At 56.6% G+C, this 17,216-nt stretch overlaps 2 gene segments (V, D, J or C); both read left to right on the forward strand.

Annotated features, from left to right (window-relative positions):
* Positions 1-2,344: 2,344 nt before the first annotated feature.
* LOC308238230 (immunoglobulin lambda variable 1-40-like) lies at positions 2,345-2,869 on the forward strand. The segment is given in 2 exons: positions 2,345-2,390; positions 2,499-2,869.
* Positions 2,870-4,747: 1,878 nt separating this feature from the next.
* LOC308238231 (immunoglobulin lambda variable 1-40-like) lies at positions 4,748-7,942 on the forward strand. The segment is given in 3 exons: positions 4,748-4,793; positions 4,903-5,234; positions 7,919-7,942.
* Positions 7,943-17,216: the final 9,274 nt, after the last annotated feature.

Here is a 17,216-nt window from a genome sequence, read left to right on the forward strand (position 1 = left end):
AGGGGTCTTCCGGGAGCAGAACCAGTGGGCCACTGGGTGGCTGAGGGAGCTAGTTCTGTCCTGAGGATGCTGGACACCAGGGGCAGGGACGGTCGCTCTGTCCGCCCAAGACCGCTCTGTCCTGGGAGCTCTGTCTGTGGCCTGTGCTTCTGTTCCTGGGACGGATGGAAGCTCCTAGAAACTCCTCGGGGGGTTCACTGGGCAGCGACTCGGGATTGCCAACCGTCAGGTCCAGATCACAGCGTACAGCTCCCACCTCGCGCCTGAAATGTGAAGTGATGTTAGAAAAACGTCTGTTCACACCTTTTCAACCCAGAGCAGAAGGCATTGCATTTCCAATGCTTGTCCACCTTCATCTCGACCCACAATTTTCATCTTCATGCATCATCCTAGAATTTTTAAATCAACCTTATAGAGGTGATTTTATATACAACTAGAGGCCCCGTGCACAAAGTTCGTGCACAGGGGTGTGTGTCCCTCAGCCCCGCCTGCACCCTCTCCAATCTGGGACCTCTTCAAGGATATCCGACTGCCCGTTTAGGCCCGATCCCGGTAGGATCGGGCCTAAACGGGCAGTCGGACATCCCTCTCATAATCCAGGACTACTGGCTCCCAACTGCTCAGCTGCCTGCCTTCCTGATTGCCCCTAACCGCTTCTGCCTGCCAGCCTGATCACCCCCTAACCACTCCTCTGACAGCCTGATTGATGCCTAACTGCTCCCCTGCCAGCCTGTTTGCCCCTAACGGCCATCCCCTGCAGGCCTAGTCACCCGTAACTGCCCTTCCCTGCAGGCCAGATTCCCCCCCAAACTGTCCTTCCCTGCAGGCCTGGTCGCCCCAACTTCCCCCCTCTGCCTGCCTGGTCACCCCTACCTGCCCTCCCCTGCAGGCTTGATCGCCCTCAACTGCCTTCCCTTGCAGACCTGGTCCCTCCCAACTGCACCCCCTGCTTGCCATCATGTAGTGGCCATCTTATGTCCACATGAGGGCAGCCATCTGTGACCACATGGGGGCAGTCATCTTGTGTGTTGGAGTGATGGCCAATTTGCATATTACTCTTTTATTAGATAGGGTAACATACATGTATTAAAATATTTTTTAATGATTTCAGAGAAGAAGGGAGAGAAAGAGAGAGAAACATCAATGATGAGAGAGAATCATGGGTCGGCTGCCTCTTGTGTACATCCCTCTGGTGGGGGATGGAGCCCCCAACCAGGCCATGTGCCCTGACCGGGAATTGAACCCTGACCTCCTGGTTCATAGGTGGATGCTCAACCACTGAGCGACGCTGGCCGGGCCATACGTGCATTAAAGTTGGCTAACTGGTGACTAATATATAAAGTTTTAAATAAAGCCCTGTCACAGCAATTAGAAATCTTAACCATATTTGTGCTTAACCCATCCTGCATGTTCCCCTTTCCTCTCAGATAAATGCCAACGTCTGACTGTGAGTTGAGGACAGACTCCTAGGAGTGACCTCAGCCCACGGTTCAGGGAGAACGATGGTTTCAGGAGGAGGAAATATGGACAGAAAATAGAAGTTACCCATGACCACGGACGAGGAAAGCACACGAGGGCTTCTCCCCACCACCTGCCCAGCCCCAGGGAAGGGCCCCTTTCTCTTCAGGGCCCCTGGGATCCACGGGAAGGAGGCCTCCAGCCACCAGGAATGAATCCCATACAAGACAGAACCCGAGTCCCGCACAGAAGGGGATGCGCCCCCACGGGGCTGTCCCTGCTCTGGCCCTGACCTGAGCCCTGACATGGGTCTAAGAGTTGGTGCAGGAGATGCCACTTGAGTCCTGACCCCTGACCAGCCCAGGGAGCTGGGTCAGCCTCCCCCTGAGGATGCTGAGTAGAAACTTATGATGATGCCACCAGGTTATGGGGAGCCCACAAGAGGGGAGCCCTGGCCTGGCCCTAGGGCAGGGGCAGTCGACAGAGAAGTGGGAAGGCAGAGGTGGTCTCTCATGGGTTCTGGTCCCCATGTCCCTCAATGGTGTGTCTGGGCCTGGACACTAGAGGGCGCTGGGGGTTATTCCTGAGGTATCTGGGGTGATGAGAGCTGGACCAGCCCCCTGACAAAGTGCAGGACCATCTGCTCAGGGCAGTCAGCTGTGACTCCCCAAACCTGGGCCCCATCCTGCCCCACCCCCGCCCATACCCATGGCCATCCTCAGGCAGAGGGCCCTGCCCCAGGCCCAGGGAGGGATTAGATAGATGGGGTCTCATTTGCATAAAAAGACCCTCCCTCCTGCAGACTATGAAGAGGGGAAGGGAGAGAGGTGGGGAGCTCTGCTTCAGCTGTGGGCACAGGAGGCAGGACTCAGGGATGACCTCCACCATGGCCTGGGCCCCTCTCCTCCTCACCCTCCTGGCTCACTGCACAGGTGACTGGATAAGGGACAGGGGAAGGGGCCTGGGGAGACACATGGGCCCTGCTTCCTCCTCTGTCTCTAGACCCAGACTCACCCTCTCTGTGTCTCCCCCTCTTCCAGGATCCTGGGCCCAGCCTGTGCTGACTCAGCCGTCCTCAGTGTCGGGGGCCCCCGGCCAGAGGGTCACCATCTCCTGCACTGGAAGCAGCTCCAACATTGGGGGTGGTTACTATGTCAACTGGTACCAACAGCTCCCAGGAAAGGCCCCCAAAACTGTCATCTATGATAATAGTAAACGACCCTCAGGGGTCCCGGACCGATTTTCTGGCTCCAGGTCTGGCAGCTCAGGCACCCTGACCATCACGGGGCTGCAGGCTGAGGACGAGGCCGATTATTACTGCTCAGCATGGGACAGCAGTATAAACGGTCCCACAGTGCTGCAGGCCTGTGGGGAAGTGAGACAAAAACCCCTCTCCTCTGTGATCGGGTGAGCTCTCCAGCAGCTGCCTGCTCGATCTATGAAGACTATGGAGGAGGTCAAATCAGGGGTGATTCAGGCCAAGCTCAGCGTAGGGTCCAGGAGGGACTGAGAGAGGGTTCTGGTCTGAGTTCCGAAATCTGAATTTCGTGGTACAAACCAACACGCAGAAATACACTGTTCTCTCCACACCAGCAGCGAACCCCCCCAAATGCAGAGAATGACAGCAGTGCTGTCCCCGGGGCCACTGCCAGCTGGAGCAGAGGGCCGGCCACTCGGAGGGAGGCCCCCTTGGGACACACCCGCCTGGCGGGACCTCTGCTGCCGAGTTTCTGTGCCAACCCCGGCCCACGGGCTTGGGACACCAGGGACAAGGCCCCTCTTGTCCGCGCTTTTTCGTGACTCGGACGCCGACCCATTGACAGAAACGCTGGGCACCAGTGGGCCGGGGCCGGCTGCCGCTGGTGGTGAGGGAACACGTTGTGTCCTGAGGATGCTGGACAGCAGGGGCAGCGACTGTCCCTGTGCCGCCCGCGACCAGCCTGGAGCCAACTCCGCTCTGTCCTGGGAGCTCTGTCTGTGGCCGGTGCTTCTGCTCCTGGGACGGATGGAAGCTCCTAGAAACTCCTCGGGGGTTCACTGGGCAGCGACTCGGGATTGCCAACCGGCAGGTCCAGATCACAGTGGACAGCTCCCACCTCCCGCCTGAAATGTGAAGTGATGTCAGAAAAACGTCTATTCACACCTTTTCAACCCAGAGCAGAAGGCATTGCGTTTCCAATGCTTTTCCACCAACACCTGGACCCACCATTTGCATCCACATGCATCATCTAGAAATTTTACATCAGCCTTATGCAGGTGACTTTTACATATAATAACATACATGCATTCGAAGTTGGGTGAGTGGTGACTAATATGTAAAGTTTTAAAATAAAACCCTAGCACAGAAATTAAAAAATTCTGCCTAGAATTTTCTGCTCTGTTTTCCCTTTTCCTCTCAGATAAATGCCAACGTCTGTGAGTTGAGAACAGACTCCTAGGAGTGACCTCAGCCCACGGTTCAGGGAGAACGATGGTGTCAGGAGGAGGAAATATGGACAGAAATAGAAGTTACCCATGACCACGAACTAGGAAAGCACACGAGGGCTTCTCCCCACCACCTGCCCAGCCCCAGGGGGGCCCTTGCTCCTCAGTTCGGCTGCGAAGCCACAGGAAAGGAGACCTCCAGCCACCAGAGAGGAAAGAGCCCGTGTCCCGCACAGAAGGGGACACGCCTCCATGCGGCTGGTCACTGCTCTGGACCCGACACTGGTCTAGCGTTTATGTCAGAGACCCCACCTCAGTCCTGACCCCTGACCAGCCCAGGGAGCTGTGTTCAGCCTCCCCCTGAGGACGCTGAGTAGAGACTGAAGTTGCCCCGAGGTGATGGGGAGGCCACGAGAGGGGACCCCTGGCCTGGCCCCAGGGCAGGGACAGTGGACAGAGCAGTGGGAAGGCAGAGGTGGTTTCTCATGGGTTCTGGTCCCCATGTCCCTCAATGGTGTGTCTGGGCCTGGACACTAGAGGGCGCTGGGGGGTTATTCCTGAGGGATCTGAGGTGATCAGAGCTGGACCAGCCCCCTGACTAAGTGTAGGACCATCTATTTGCTCAGGGCAGTCAGCTGTGACTCCCCAAACCTGGGCCCCATCCCGCCCCACCCCCTCCCATACCCATGGCCACCCTCAAGCAGAGGGCCTTTCCCATAGGCCCAGGGAGGGATCAGATAGATGGGGTCTCATTTGCATAAAAAGACCCTCCTTCCTGCAGACTATGAAGAGGGGAAGGGAGAGAGGTGGGGAGGTCTGCTTCAGCTGTGGGCACAGGAGGCAGGACTCAGGGATGACCTCCACCATGGCCTGGGCCCCTCTCCTCCTCACCCTCCTGGCTCACTGCACAGGTGACTGGATAAGGGACAGGGGAAGGGGCCTGGGGAGACACATGGGCCCTGCTGCCTCCTCTTGTCTCTAGACCCAGACTCACCCTCTCTGTGTCTCCCCCTCTTCCAGGATCCTGGGCCCAGTCTGTGCTGACTCAGCCGGCCTCAGTGTCGGGGGCCCTGGGCCAGAGGGTCACCATCTCCTGCACTGGAAGCAGCTCCAACATTGGGGGTTACAATGTGCACTGGTACCAACAACTCCCAGGAAAGGCCCCCAAAACTGTCATCTATGATAATAGCAACCGACCCTCAGGGGTCCCTGATCGATTCTCTGGCTCCAAGTCTGGCAGCTCAGGCACCCTGACCATCACGGGGCTGCAGGCTGAGGACGAGGCCGATTATTACTGTGAGTCCTATGACAACAGTATCAGCAGTCCCACAGTGCTGCAGGCCTGTGGGGAAGTGAGACAAAAACCCCTCTCCTCAGTGAGGGGTGAGCTCTCCAGCAGCTGCCTGCTTCCCTCAGCCTGTGATCTGTGGCTTCTGCCTATTTCCTCGATGACACCCTGTTCCCAGGTTCATCTGGGGACCCTGCCTGGGGGTGAACATTCCTCCCTCCGCTCTGGCCTCAATGTCACTCAGAGCAGCACTTTCCCAGGATCAGGGTCCTGAAGGAAGGGAAGGCTGCTCCCCACCTGGGGGGCCCAGGTCCCTCCCCTGGGGCTGGACTCCCTTGTCCTGTGAGGCTGAGATGAGTGACAGCTGGTCTGGGCCCTGCCCCTGCCCTGGGCTCAGCACTGTGCGCTGTGCAGGAAGGGCCACTGGCCCTGTTCGCACCCCATTATGATTTACTCCCCTTTAACCAGCGCGAATGGTTTATATTTGCTTTTTGATTTTAAGCACAAGAATTGGCAATTCACAGCGATCAAACTATAACAGATTGGGGGTTGCCATGGTGGGTGATGAAGGGGGTGGTCTAAGTGGGGGGAGGGGTCCAGGAGTAGAAACTTCCGGCTGTGACTCCCTGGCTCTGGGGAGGATGGGCAGCATGGGGACCCGGCAGGGAGCGCTGTGGTATTGTGTCTGTGAAAGCGGCTGAAAGGCTGGATCTTCAGTGTCCTCAGCACAAGACATAGCCAAGCTTGCAGCCACGTATGAGGGCAGAGGTCAAGGAGACGCATCCTGGAGATGGCTTTGGGTGTACACCAACACAGAGACATTATGTTGTACACCTGTCACTAATATAATGTCAATTACATCCCAATTAAAAATGAAATAAAATTATAAGAATGAATGTGAATCTTCTGTCCACAGAGAAAGCAGCACGTGGAAGTTTATAGAAGCTTTATTAACTCCTAGACTGAGAGCAGCCAGGAGTCTGTGCTGGAGGTCTGTGACGGCTGTGAGTGGTGGGGATGTCCTCCAATAAGGGACGGATCGAGAAAGGCGATGTGGTCCGGCAGGTGTGTCCCAGTGGTTGATCATTGACCTATGAACCAGGAGGTCACGGTTCAATTCCTTGTCATGCAGGACACACGTCCGGGTTGGAGGCTCCATTCCCAGTAGGGGTGTGTTTGTGTGTGCGTGCAAGAGTCAGCCGATCAATGTTTCTCTCTCATCACTGATGTTTCTCTCTCTCTCCCTCTCCCTCTCCCTTCCTCTCTGAGACCAATAAACATTTATCTGACAAATAGAAGAAAGGCTGGTTTGGAGCTTTTTCATACCCAGATCTTCAAAGGACAGGAAGCACCCTTCTTCCTGCTTTGTTAGGTTTCTCCTGCCTCAGACCCTCCCCCATCTCATGTGAATGATTTAATTCACTCCCAGCCTCCATTGGTTGTCAGTGAAAATTGCCTGAATCTGTGGCCCAGAGGTTGAGAGGCCCATCGTCCTTGTGACCATGGGAACCTGGGGTCTCTGCTTCCTCACTTTGCCCCCAGGCTGGTCACCCCGTGGCTTGAAGCTGAGGGTCTGCTGGTGACAAGGCTCTCTTCAGTGACTGTGGCCCGTACTTCTGTTCCTGGGACGGATGGAAGCTCCTAGAAACTCCTCGGGGGGTTCACTGGGCAGCGACTTGGGATTCCAAACCGGCAGGACCAGATCACAGCGTACAGCTCCCACCTCGGGCCTGAAATGTGAAGTGATGTCAGAAAAACGTCTATTCACACCTTTCAACCCAGAGCAGAAGGCATTGCGTTTCCAATGGTTTTCCACGAAACACTCGACCCACCATTTTCATCCACATGCATCATCCTAGAATTTTTATTTATTTATTTATTTATAATATATTTCTTTTTTTATTTCAGAGATGTAGGGAGAAGGAGAGAGAGATAGAAACATCAATGATGAGAGAGAATCATTGATCGGCTGCCTCCTGCATTCCCCCAACCGGGGACCCAGCCCGCAACCCAGGCATGTGCCCTTGGCCGGAATCGAACCTGGGACCCTTTAGTCCACAGGCCGATGCTCTATCCACTGAGGCAAGTCGGCCAGGGTGTCATCCTAGAATTTTTAAATCAGCCTTACTGTGACTTTTACATATAATAACACTAGCAGCCCTGCGCTCGAATCAATGTGCCATAGCTCTCTGCGGGGCCTGGCTGCTCTGTGCCTGTTGCCTCAGCGAAGAAGCAAGCTTTCCCCCAGGCTGCTCACACTGCCTGCTCTGCGCGGCCGTCGCCCTGGGACTGGTGGACTCCAGCGGAGCTGAGAGGAATGGGTGCTGCCATCTTGTAGCTATGGGGCCTCCATCTTTGTGATGGAGTGACAGTTAATTTGCATATTACCCTTTTCTTAGATAGGATACATGCATTTAAAAAATTTATTCATTTCAGAGAGGACGGGACCCGAAGAGAGAGAAACATCACTGATGAGAGAGAATCATGGGTCGGCTGCCTCCTGTGCTCCTCCTAATGGGGATGGAGCCCGAAACCTGGGGATGTGCCCTGACCGGGAATCAAACCCTGACTCCTGGAACATAGGTGGATGCTCAACCACTGAGTCAGGCCGGCTGGGCCATCCATGCATGTGAAGGTGGCTGAGTGGTGACTAATATATAAAGTTTTAAATAAAACCCAGTCACAGCAATTAGAAGTTTTAACCACATTTCTGCTCAGCACACCCTGCATGTTCCCTTTTCTTCTCAGATAAATGCCAACGTCTGCCTGTGAGTTGAGGACAGACTCCTAGGAGTGAACCTCAGCCCACGGTTCAGGGAGAACCATGGTGTCAGGAGGAGGACATATGGACAGAAAATAGAAGAGTCCTGTGCCCACGGACTAAGAAAGCACACGAGGGCTTCTCCCCACCACCTGCCCAGCCCCAGGGAAGGGCATCTTTCTCCTCGGGGCCCCTGGGACCCACGGGAAGGAGGCCTCCAGCCACCAGGAATGAATCCCATACAAGACAGAGCACGCGTCTCGCACAGAAGGGGACACGCCTTCACAGGGCTGTCCCTGCTCTGGCCCTGACCTGAGCCCTGACACGGGTCTAAGAGTTGGTGCAGGAGATGCCACTTGAGTCCTGACCCCTGACCAGCCCAGGGAGCTGTGGTCAGCCTCCCCCTGAGGACGCTAAGTAGAGACTAAAGATGCGCCGAGGTGATGGGGAAGCCATGAGAGGGAGCCCCAGGCCTGGCTGTGTGCAGGGGGAGTGGACAGAGCAGTGGGAAGGCAGAGGTGGTCTCTCCTGGGTTCTGGTCCCCATGTCACTCAATGGTGTGTCTGGGCCTGGACACTAGAGGGCGCTGGAGGGTTGTTCCTGAGGGATCTGGGGTGATCAGGGCTGCACCAGCCCCCTGACAAAGTGCAGGACCATCTGCTCAGGGCTGTCAGCTGTGACTCCCCCAACCCTGGGCCCCACCCCCACCCATACCCATGGCCATCCTCAGGCAGAGGGCCCTGCCCCAGGCCCAGGGAGGGATCAAATAGTTGGGGTCTCATTTACATAGAAGGAACCTCCCTCCTGCAGACTATGAAGAGGGGAAGGGAGAGAGGTGGGGAGCTCTGCTTCAGCTGTGGGCACAGGAGGCAGGACTCAGGGATGACCTCCACCATGGCCTGGGCCCCTCTCCTCCTCACCCTCCTGGCTCACTGCACAGGTGACTGGATAAGGGACAGGGGAAGGGGCCTGGGGAGACACATGGGCCCTGCTGCCTCCTCTTGTCTCTAGACCCAGACTCACCCTCTCTGTGTCTCCCCCTCTTCCAGGATCCTGGGCCCAGCCTGCGCTGACTCAGCCGGCCTCAGTGTCGGGGGCCCCGGGCCAGAGGGTCACCATCTCCTGCACTGGAAGCAGCTCCCACATTGGGGGTAACTATGTCAACTGGTACCAGCAGCTTCCAGGAAAGGCCCCCAAAACCATCATCTATGGTAACAGCAACCGACCCTCAGGGGTCCCTGACCGATTCTCTGGCTCCAGGTCTGGCAGCTCAGGCACCCTGACCATCACGGGGCTGCAGGCTGATGACGAGGCCGATTATTACTGTGAGTCCTATGACAACAGTATCAGCAGTCCCACAGTGCTGCAGGCCTGTGGGGAAGTGAGACAAAAACCCCTCTCCTCAGTGAGGGGTGAGCTCTCCAGCAGCTGCCTGCTCCCCTCAGCCTCTGACCTGTGGCTTCTGCTTATTCCCTTGCTTACCCCCTGGGTCCATGTTCATCCGGGGACCCTGCCTGGGGGTTAACAGTCCTCCCTCCCCTCTGGCCTCCATGTCACTCAGAGCAGCGCTTTCCCAGGCTCAGGGTCCTGAGGAAAGGGAAGGCCGCTCCCCACCTGGGGGGTCCAGATCCCTCCCCTGGGGCTGGACTCCCTTGTCCTGTGAGGCTGAGATGAGTGACAGCTGGTCTGGGCCCTGTCCCTGCCCTGGGCTCAGCACTGTGCTCTGTGCAGGAAGGGCCACTGGCCCTGTTCGCACCCCATTATGATTTACTCCCCTTTAACCAGCGTGACTGGTTTAGGTTTGCTTTGTGATTTTAAGCACAAGAATTGGCAATTCACAGCGATCAAACTATAACAGATTGGGGGTTGCCATGGTGGGTGATGAAGGGGGTGGTCCAATTCGGGGGAGGGGTCCAGGAGCAGAAACTTCCGGCTGTGACTCCCTGGCTCTGGGGAGGATGGGCAGCATGGGGACCCGGCAGGGAGCGCTGTGGTATTGTGTCTGTGAAAGCGGCTGAAAGACTGGATCTTCAGTGTCCTCAGCACAAGACATAGCCAAGCTTGCAGCCACGTATGGGGGCAGAGGTCAAGGAGACGCATCCTGGAGATGGCTTTGTTTGTACACCAACTGAGAGCCATTATGTTGTACACCTGACACTAATATAATGTCAATTACATCCCAATTGAAAATAAAATAAAATTATAAGAATGAATGTGAATCTTCTGTCCACAGAGAAACCAGCACGTGGAAGTCTATAGAAGCTTTATTAACTCCTAGACTGAGAGCAGCCAGGAGTCTGGGCTGGAGGTCTGTGACGGCTGTGAGTGGCGGGGATGTCCCTCCAATAAGGGGCGGATTGAGAAAGGCGATGTGGCCCTGCCGGTGTGTCCCAGTGGTTGAGCATCGACCTATGAACCAGGAGGTCACGGTTCAATTCCAGTTCAGACAGGACACAGGTCCGGGTTGCAGGCTCCATCCCCAGTGGGCGTGTGCAAGAGTCAGCCGATCAATGATTCTCTCTCATCAATGATGTTTCTCTCTCTCTCCCTCTCCCTCTCCCTTCCTCTCTGAGACCAATAAACATTTATCTGAAAAAAAGAAGAAAGGCTGGTTTGGAGCTTTTTCATACCCAGATCTTCAAAGGACAGGAAGCACCCTTCTTCCTGCTTTGTTAGGTTCCTCCTGTCTCAGACCCTCCCCCATCTCATGTGAATGATTTAGTTCACTCCCAGCCTCCATTGGTTGTCAGTGAAAATTGCCTGAATCTGTGGCCCAGAGGTTGAGAGGCCCATCTTCCTTGTAACCTTGGCAACCTGGGGTCTCTGCTTCCTCACTTTGCCCCCAGGCTGGTCACCCCGTGGCTTGAAGCTGCGGGTCTGCTGGTGACAAGGCGCTCTCCAGTGTCTGTGGCCCGTACTTCTGTTCCTGGGACGGATGGAAGCTCCTAGAAACTCCTCGGGGGTTCACTGTGCAGCGACTTTGGATTTCCAACCGGCAGGACCAGTTCACAGCGTACAGCTCCCACCTCGTGCCTGAAATGTGAACCTGAAATGTGATGTTAGAAAAACGTCTATTCACACCTTTTCAACCCAGAGCAGAAGGCATTGCGTTTCCAATGCTTTTCCACGAAAAACTCGACCCACAATTTTCATCCACATGCATCATTCTAGAAATTTTACATCAGCCTTATTGTGACTTTTACATATAATGACATACATGCATTTGAAGTTGGGTGAGTGGTGACTAATATGTAAAGTTTTAAAATAAAACCCTAGCCCAGAAACTAAAAAATTCTGCATAGAATTTTCTGCTCTGTTTTCCCTTTTCCCTCTCAGATGAATGCCAACGTCTGTGAGTTGAGGACAGACTCCTAGGAGTGACCTCAGCCCACGGTTCATGGAGAACGATGGTGTCAGGAGGAGGAAATATGGACAGAAAGAGAAGTTACCCATGACCACGGACTAGGAAAGCACATGAGGGCTTCTCCCCACCACCTGCTCAGCCCCAGGGAGGCCCTTGCTCCTCAGTTCGGCTGGGAAGCCACAGGGAAGGGGACCTCCAGCCACCAGAGAGGAAAGAACCCGTGTCCCGCACAGAAGGGGACACGCCTCCATGGGGCTGGTCACTGCTCTGGACCTGACACTGGTCTAGAGTTTATGTCAGAGACCCCACCTCAGTCCTGACCCCTGAGCAGCCCAGGGAGCTGTGGTCAGCCTCCCCCTGAGGACGCTGAGTAGAGACTGAAGATGCCCTGAGGTGATGGGGAGACCACCAGAGGGGACCCCTGGCCTGGCCCCAGGGCAGGGGCAGTGGACAGAGAAGTGGGAAAGCAGAGGTGGCCTCTCCTGGGTTCTGGTCCCCATGTCCCTCAATGGTGTGTCTGGGCCTGGACACTAGAGGGCGCCCTGGGTTCGCTCCTGAGGGATCTGTGGGGTTTGACCTGGGGCCAACCTCCTGGCAGCACCTGGTTCCCCTTCTTAGGGCTCACTGATGTGGTTTCTTAGCAACGGGCCACACATAGCCCCGCCCTGCACACACCCAGGGCCATCCTCAGGCAGAGGCACCTGCCCCAGGGCCCAGGGAGGGATCAGATAGATGGGGTCTCATTTGCATGAGTGGGCCCTCCCTCCCGCAGACTATGAAGAGGGGAAGGGAGAGAGGTGGGGAGCTCTGCTTCAGCTGTGGGCACAGGAGGCAGGACTCAGGGATGACCTCCACCATGGCCTGGGCCCCTCTCCTCCTCACCCTCCTGGCTCACTGCACAGGTGACTGGTTAAGGGACAGGGGAAGGGGCCTGGAGAGACACATGGGCCCTGCTTCCTCCTCTGTCTCTAGACCCAGACTCACCCTCTCTGTGTCTCCCCCTCTTCCAGGATCCTGGGCCCAGCCTGTGCTGACTCAGCCGTCCTCAGTGTCGGGGGCCCCGGGACAGAGGGTCACCATCTCCTGCTCAAACATCAGGGGTTTCTATGTGCACTGGTACCAGCAGCTTCCAGGAAAGGCCCCCAAACTCATCATCTATGAGAATAGCAACCGACCCTCAGGGGTCCCCGACCGATTCTCTGGCTCCAAGTCTGGCAGCTCAGCCACCCTGACCATCACGGGGCTGCAGGCTGAGGATGAGGCCGATTATTACTGCCAGTCCTATGACAGCAGTGTCAGCGGTCCCACAGTGCCCCAGGCCTGTGGGGAAGTGAGACAAAAACCCACTGTCGTGCTGCATTGAGTCCCGGGGCAGTTCCATCCTCTGACAAGGAGGTTGTGCCTTTGCTGGGGGGCCCAAACCCGGCTGTGAGCCCCACCCCCCCCGATAGGTGGATGTGTCTACAACTCTGTTCTCACCGTGCTCTTCCCGGGGACCCTGAGCCATGAGGGGTGACGGCCACAGTGTCCGCTCCTGGTCTTGGGGAAACGCCCTCCTCCCGCCTCAGGAGCTCACATGCTGCTGTGGGACCTGTCGTACGTGTGGGTGAGAGTGTCAGTCCCCACACCTGCCAGTCATCCCCATCCCCCGTTTAGCTTCGGCCTGAAAGGAGGAAATTTGCTGGAAAACACAGGCAGGGAATTTTTAAAATATAAGCACATGTTAGGACACGGAGACAACATTGGGACACAGAAAGCAGAACATACAAATGTTGGGATACAAAGGCGTTTCCTAAAACTTAAAAACCCCACGTGCTACACGCTCCACCAGTAACTGTGAAACCGATGAAGCCTTTTATGGATTTATAATGAATCACTAACTCCAGTCAGATCTCTATGAAAACTGAACACTTCTTACATGATTCCAAATGTTCCCTGAATGTCATTCTTTGAATATGACCCTGAGGGTATTTCTGGAAAATTCCTCTCTCCGTCCTTGACCTGCACAGCCCCCAGGAGCTCCTCACACCTGAGCAGCGCCCTCCCCTGTGACGTTGGACAGAGGCTCACTGTGTGTTTATTGGTGCAGCATCTTTACTGGAAGAGAAACCACATTAATGTGCCGTTTGTGAATGTCTAAGCACATCACACAGATGCGGACCTGAGAGAGAACTGCTACGGTGATCCATACAGAGAATCAAATCGCAGGATCTGGGCTCAGACCGAGGGGTGGGAAGAGGGACAGAGACCTGGGGACCCACAGCCAGCTGGGCTGTCAGGGCTTTGGGGTAGGGGAGGGTGTGTCCTCCCACCAGCAGGGGGCGCTGTGAGACTGCAGGTGATCAGCACACAGTTGTTCCATGAGACCTTCATGCACAGGCACCTGCACTGGGGGCTCCCTGCTGTCCTTGGTGGCCTGGCGGCGCCCCCTGAGCAGGGACCTGTGTGTGGTCTCAGCAGGTGCTTCCTCCCAGGGCCCCCCAAGGGGTGAGCCCACCTCCATGCCCCTCAGTCTGGGGTGTGAGCTGAGTTCCAGCCCCAGGGCCCAGGGAGGGGCTGGGCAGTCCCTGGAGGGACCCCATTTGCATGGCAGCCCCTCCTCTGGCAGAGGGTGGGGAGAAAAGGAGGCCTGGGCAGCCCAGCCCCACTGTGGGCTCAGGGCTGTGAGCACCATGGCCTGGACCCCTCTGCTCCTCGCGCTCCTCGCTCACTGCACAGGTAGGGACAGGCCTGGGACCAGGCTTCTTCCCTTCCCGCTCAGGCTCCTGGGAACCCCCCCTGGTCCCTGCCCATCCCTGACAAGTGTGTGTGTCTGCAGGGTCCCTCTCCCAGCCTGTGCTGACTCAGCCGCCCTCCCTCTCTGCATCTCCGGGAGCCACAGCCAGACTCACCTGCACCCTGAGCAGTGGCTACAATGTTGGTGGATACTGGATATACTGGTTCCAGCAGAAGCCAGGGAGCCCTCCCCGGTATCTCCTGTACTACTACTCAGACTCAGATAAGCACCAGGGCTCCGGGGTCCCCAGCCGCTTCTCTGGATCCAAAGACGCCTCGGCCAATGCGGGGCTCCTGCTTATCGCGGGGCTGCAGCCTGAGGACGAGGCGGACTATTACTGTGGCACAGGTCATAAAAGTGCGGGCATCTACAGTTACCCACAGTGCCTCACATGACGAGGAAGTGAGACCAAAACCCTTGGGCCCAGAGCTGATGACTGTGGGCCCTTGGGTGTCAATCATAGGGAGTCCAACCAGCGTCCCCTCTTCAGAGCCAAAGGCCCGCCCCTCCCCAGGGAGTGACTAGGGTCTCAGGAGCCTGTGCGGGGCCAGGGGCGAGACCAGCGTGTGTGTCCTGTCATCTCACATACTGTGTCTGCAACTACAAATGGCCACCCAGACAGCCTTGCTCCCCCACAAATTAATTATTAATTTGAGAAACACCTTGTTAAAAGCGCATGTTCTCAGCTTTTAGGCAGCCTTTGGCCTTCAGGCCTGTTCATGCCCATCAGCTGGATGGAGACTAGCTGTGGCCTCTCCCTGTGCTTCTGTGTTCCCACCTGTCAGACCAAACAGTGACACAAACTCCCCTGAGGTCAGAGAGCCTGGGACCCAGTCACGTGCTATCGCCTCTCACCAGAGTGGGGCGCACCATTTCTGGCCAAACGAGGAGCACACTTAATGGCTAAAACTGACCCAGTTCACATCCATGTACCAGCTCCATCCTCCTTTAGTCTCTCCAAGACGAGCTCACAAGCCTGGGATAAAGGATGAATGAACCCATGACCAGGCCTCCCACCTGCAAGTCCCCATGTGCGTGGGGGTCCCAGAGAGCAGACAGGAGGGGGAGGTGTGTGAGGAGCCAACACCAAGGACAGAAGACAGGACGCCCTCCACGGGCACATGACCTGCCTAGTGCAAGGCAGACAATAGACTGTCTGCTCACATTTCATTGAACATAAAGTCTGTAGGGTCACCGGGTGTCACATGACACTCACACAGCCTAAGCTCTACCGTGGGTCAATAACGGTTAGTATTCAGTTCTCAAACCCCAAGTCCCACAGAATTGCCCGAGGAGAGGGGGCATTCATGAAGGGAAAAGGAAGGGCTTGAGGTCCGTGGGAATGAAAGAGGATCACACACTGTGACGTGGGGGAAGGAAACGGGTACATGATTGCTGAGGGCATGTGGACCAGTCTAGCCTTTACTCTGCCCCCACACGTCACCCATCCCCTCCCAGCGCCACACACAGGACGCCCTGTCCCTCCGTCAGCTTCCCTCAGCACCACAGCCAGCTTCCTGCCCACGCTCAGATCACAGCACATCAACCGCCCACAATCTCCCCGCATCTGCACACACATCGCATTCTCCCATTTGTCACAAACTAGGACACCCAGTCAGAGAGCACAGGAGGTAAAGTTTTATTTAAAATAGAAAGAAATGTCAGGACACCTGAGAAAATCCCAGCAAGAAACACAGGACACAGATATGCAGATCGCCACACACGTGATAAAAGTCAATTCCTGAATGAATGAGCGGTGACACCTCCCACTGGCCAATGTGAGGCCTGAAAACGCCATGATGCTTATGTGTCAGTCGCATCAGATCTCTGTGAACCTGCACGTGCACCTCATGACGTGAAAGGTCTGGTGAAACGTCCTCCTTTGACCTTGCCCCTCAGTGTGTTCCCGGGACATTCCCTGAGCAGCCCTCTGAGTCCTGGTAAGCAGATGGAGGTGTCCCTGGGCTGTGATGTCGCACATGAGGGTCCCTGTGCACTCACTTGTGCACCATCTTCACTGGAGGGGAAACCACATCCATCTGTCCTCTGTGCACCTGATGGCGCCTCCCACAGACCGAGCTCCTCCTGGGATTGAGGCTGCAGGGAGCGCTACAGCCCATCAGGTCACAGGACCTGGGACCCGGCGAGGGTGTGTGACCAGGACAGTCCCTCTGAGCTGCAGGTCCAGCTGGGCCCTCAGGGTTTGAGCCAAGGGCAGGTGTGTGCTGCCACCAGCAGGGGGCGCTGTGGGACCGCCCTGTGGTCCCAATGCAGCTGCCCATTAAGGACCCTTCACTAATAGGAGCCTGGGCCTGTGGCTGGGCTCAGTGATGTGCTCTCTCAGCAGGTGCTTCCTCCCAGGGCCCCCCAAGGGGTGAGCCCACCTCCATGCCCCTCAGTCTGGGGTGTGAGCTGAGCTCCAGCCCCAGAGCCCAGGGAGGGGCTGGGCAGTCGCTGGAGGGACCCCATTTGCATGGCAGCCCCTCCTCTGGCAGAGGGTGGGGAGAAAAGGAGGCCTGGGCAGCCCAGCCCCACTGTGGGCTCAGGGCTGTGAGCACCATGGCCTGGACCCCTCTGCTCCTCGCGCTCCTCGCTCACTGCACAGGTAGGGACAGGCCTGGGACCAGGCATCTTCCCTTCCTGCTCAGTCTCCTGGGAACCCCCCTGGTCCCTGCCCATCCCTGACAAGTGTGTGTGTCTGCAGGGTCCCTCTCCCAGCCTGTGCTGACCCAGCCGCCCTCCCTCTCTGCATCTCCCGGAGCCACAGCCACACTCACCTGCACCCTGAGCAGTGGCTACAATGTTGGTGATTACTGGATAAACTGGCACCAGCAGAAGCCAGGTAGCCCTCCCCAGTTCATCCTGAGATATAAATCAGGCTCTTATAAGGATCAGGGCTCCGGGGTCCCCAGCCGCTTCTCTGGATCCAAAGATGCCTCGGCCAATGCGGGGCTCCTGCTCATCTCGGGGCTGCAGCCTGAGGACGAGGCTGACTACTACTGCGTTACATACCATGGCAGTGGGAGCACCTTTAGTTACCACAGTGTCTCAGAGGACGAGGAAGTGAGACCAAAACCCCTGGGCCCCGAGGTGGTGGCTCTGAGCCTCCCTTCAGCGAGGAGTGTCTGTGGGGCCTCTGTCAGCT

The sequence above is a fragment of the Plecotus auritus genome (genome assembly GCF_963455305.1).
Source record: "Plecotus auritus genome assembly, chromosome: 13".
NCBI lineage: Eukaryota > Metazoa > Chordata > Mammalia > Chiroptera > Vespertilionidae > Plecotus > Plecotus auritus.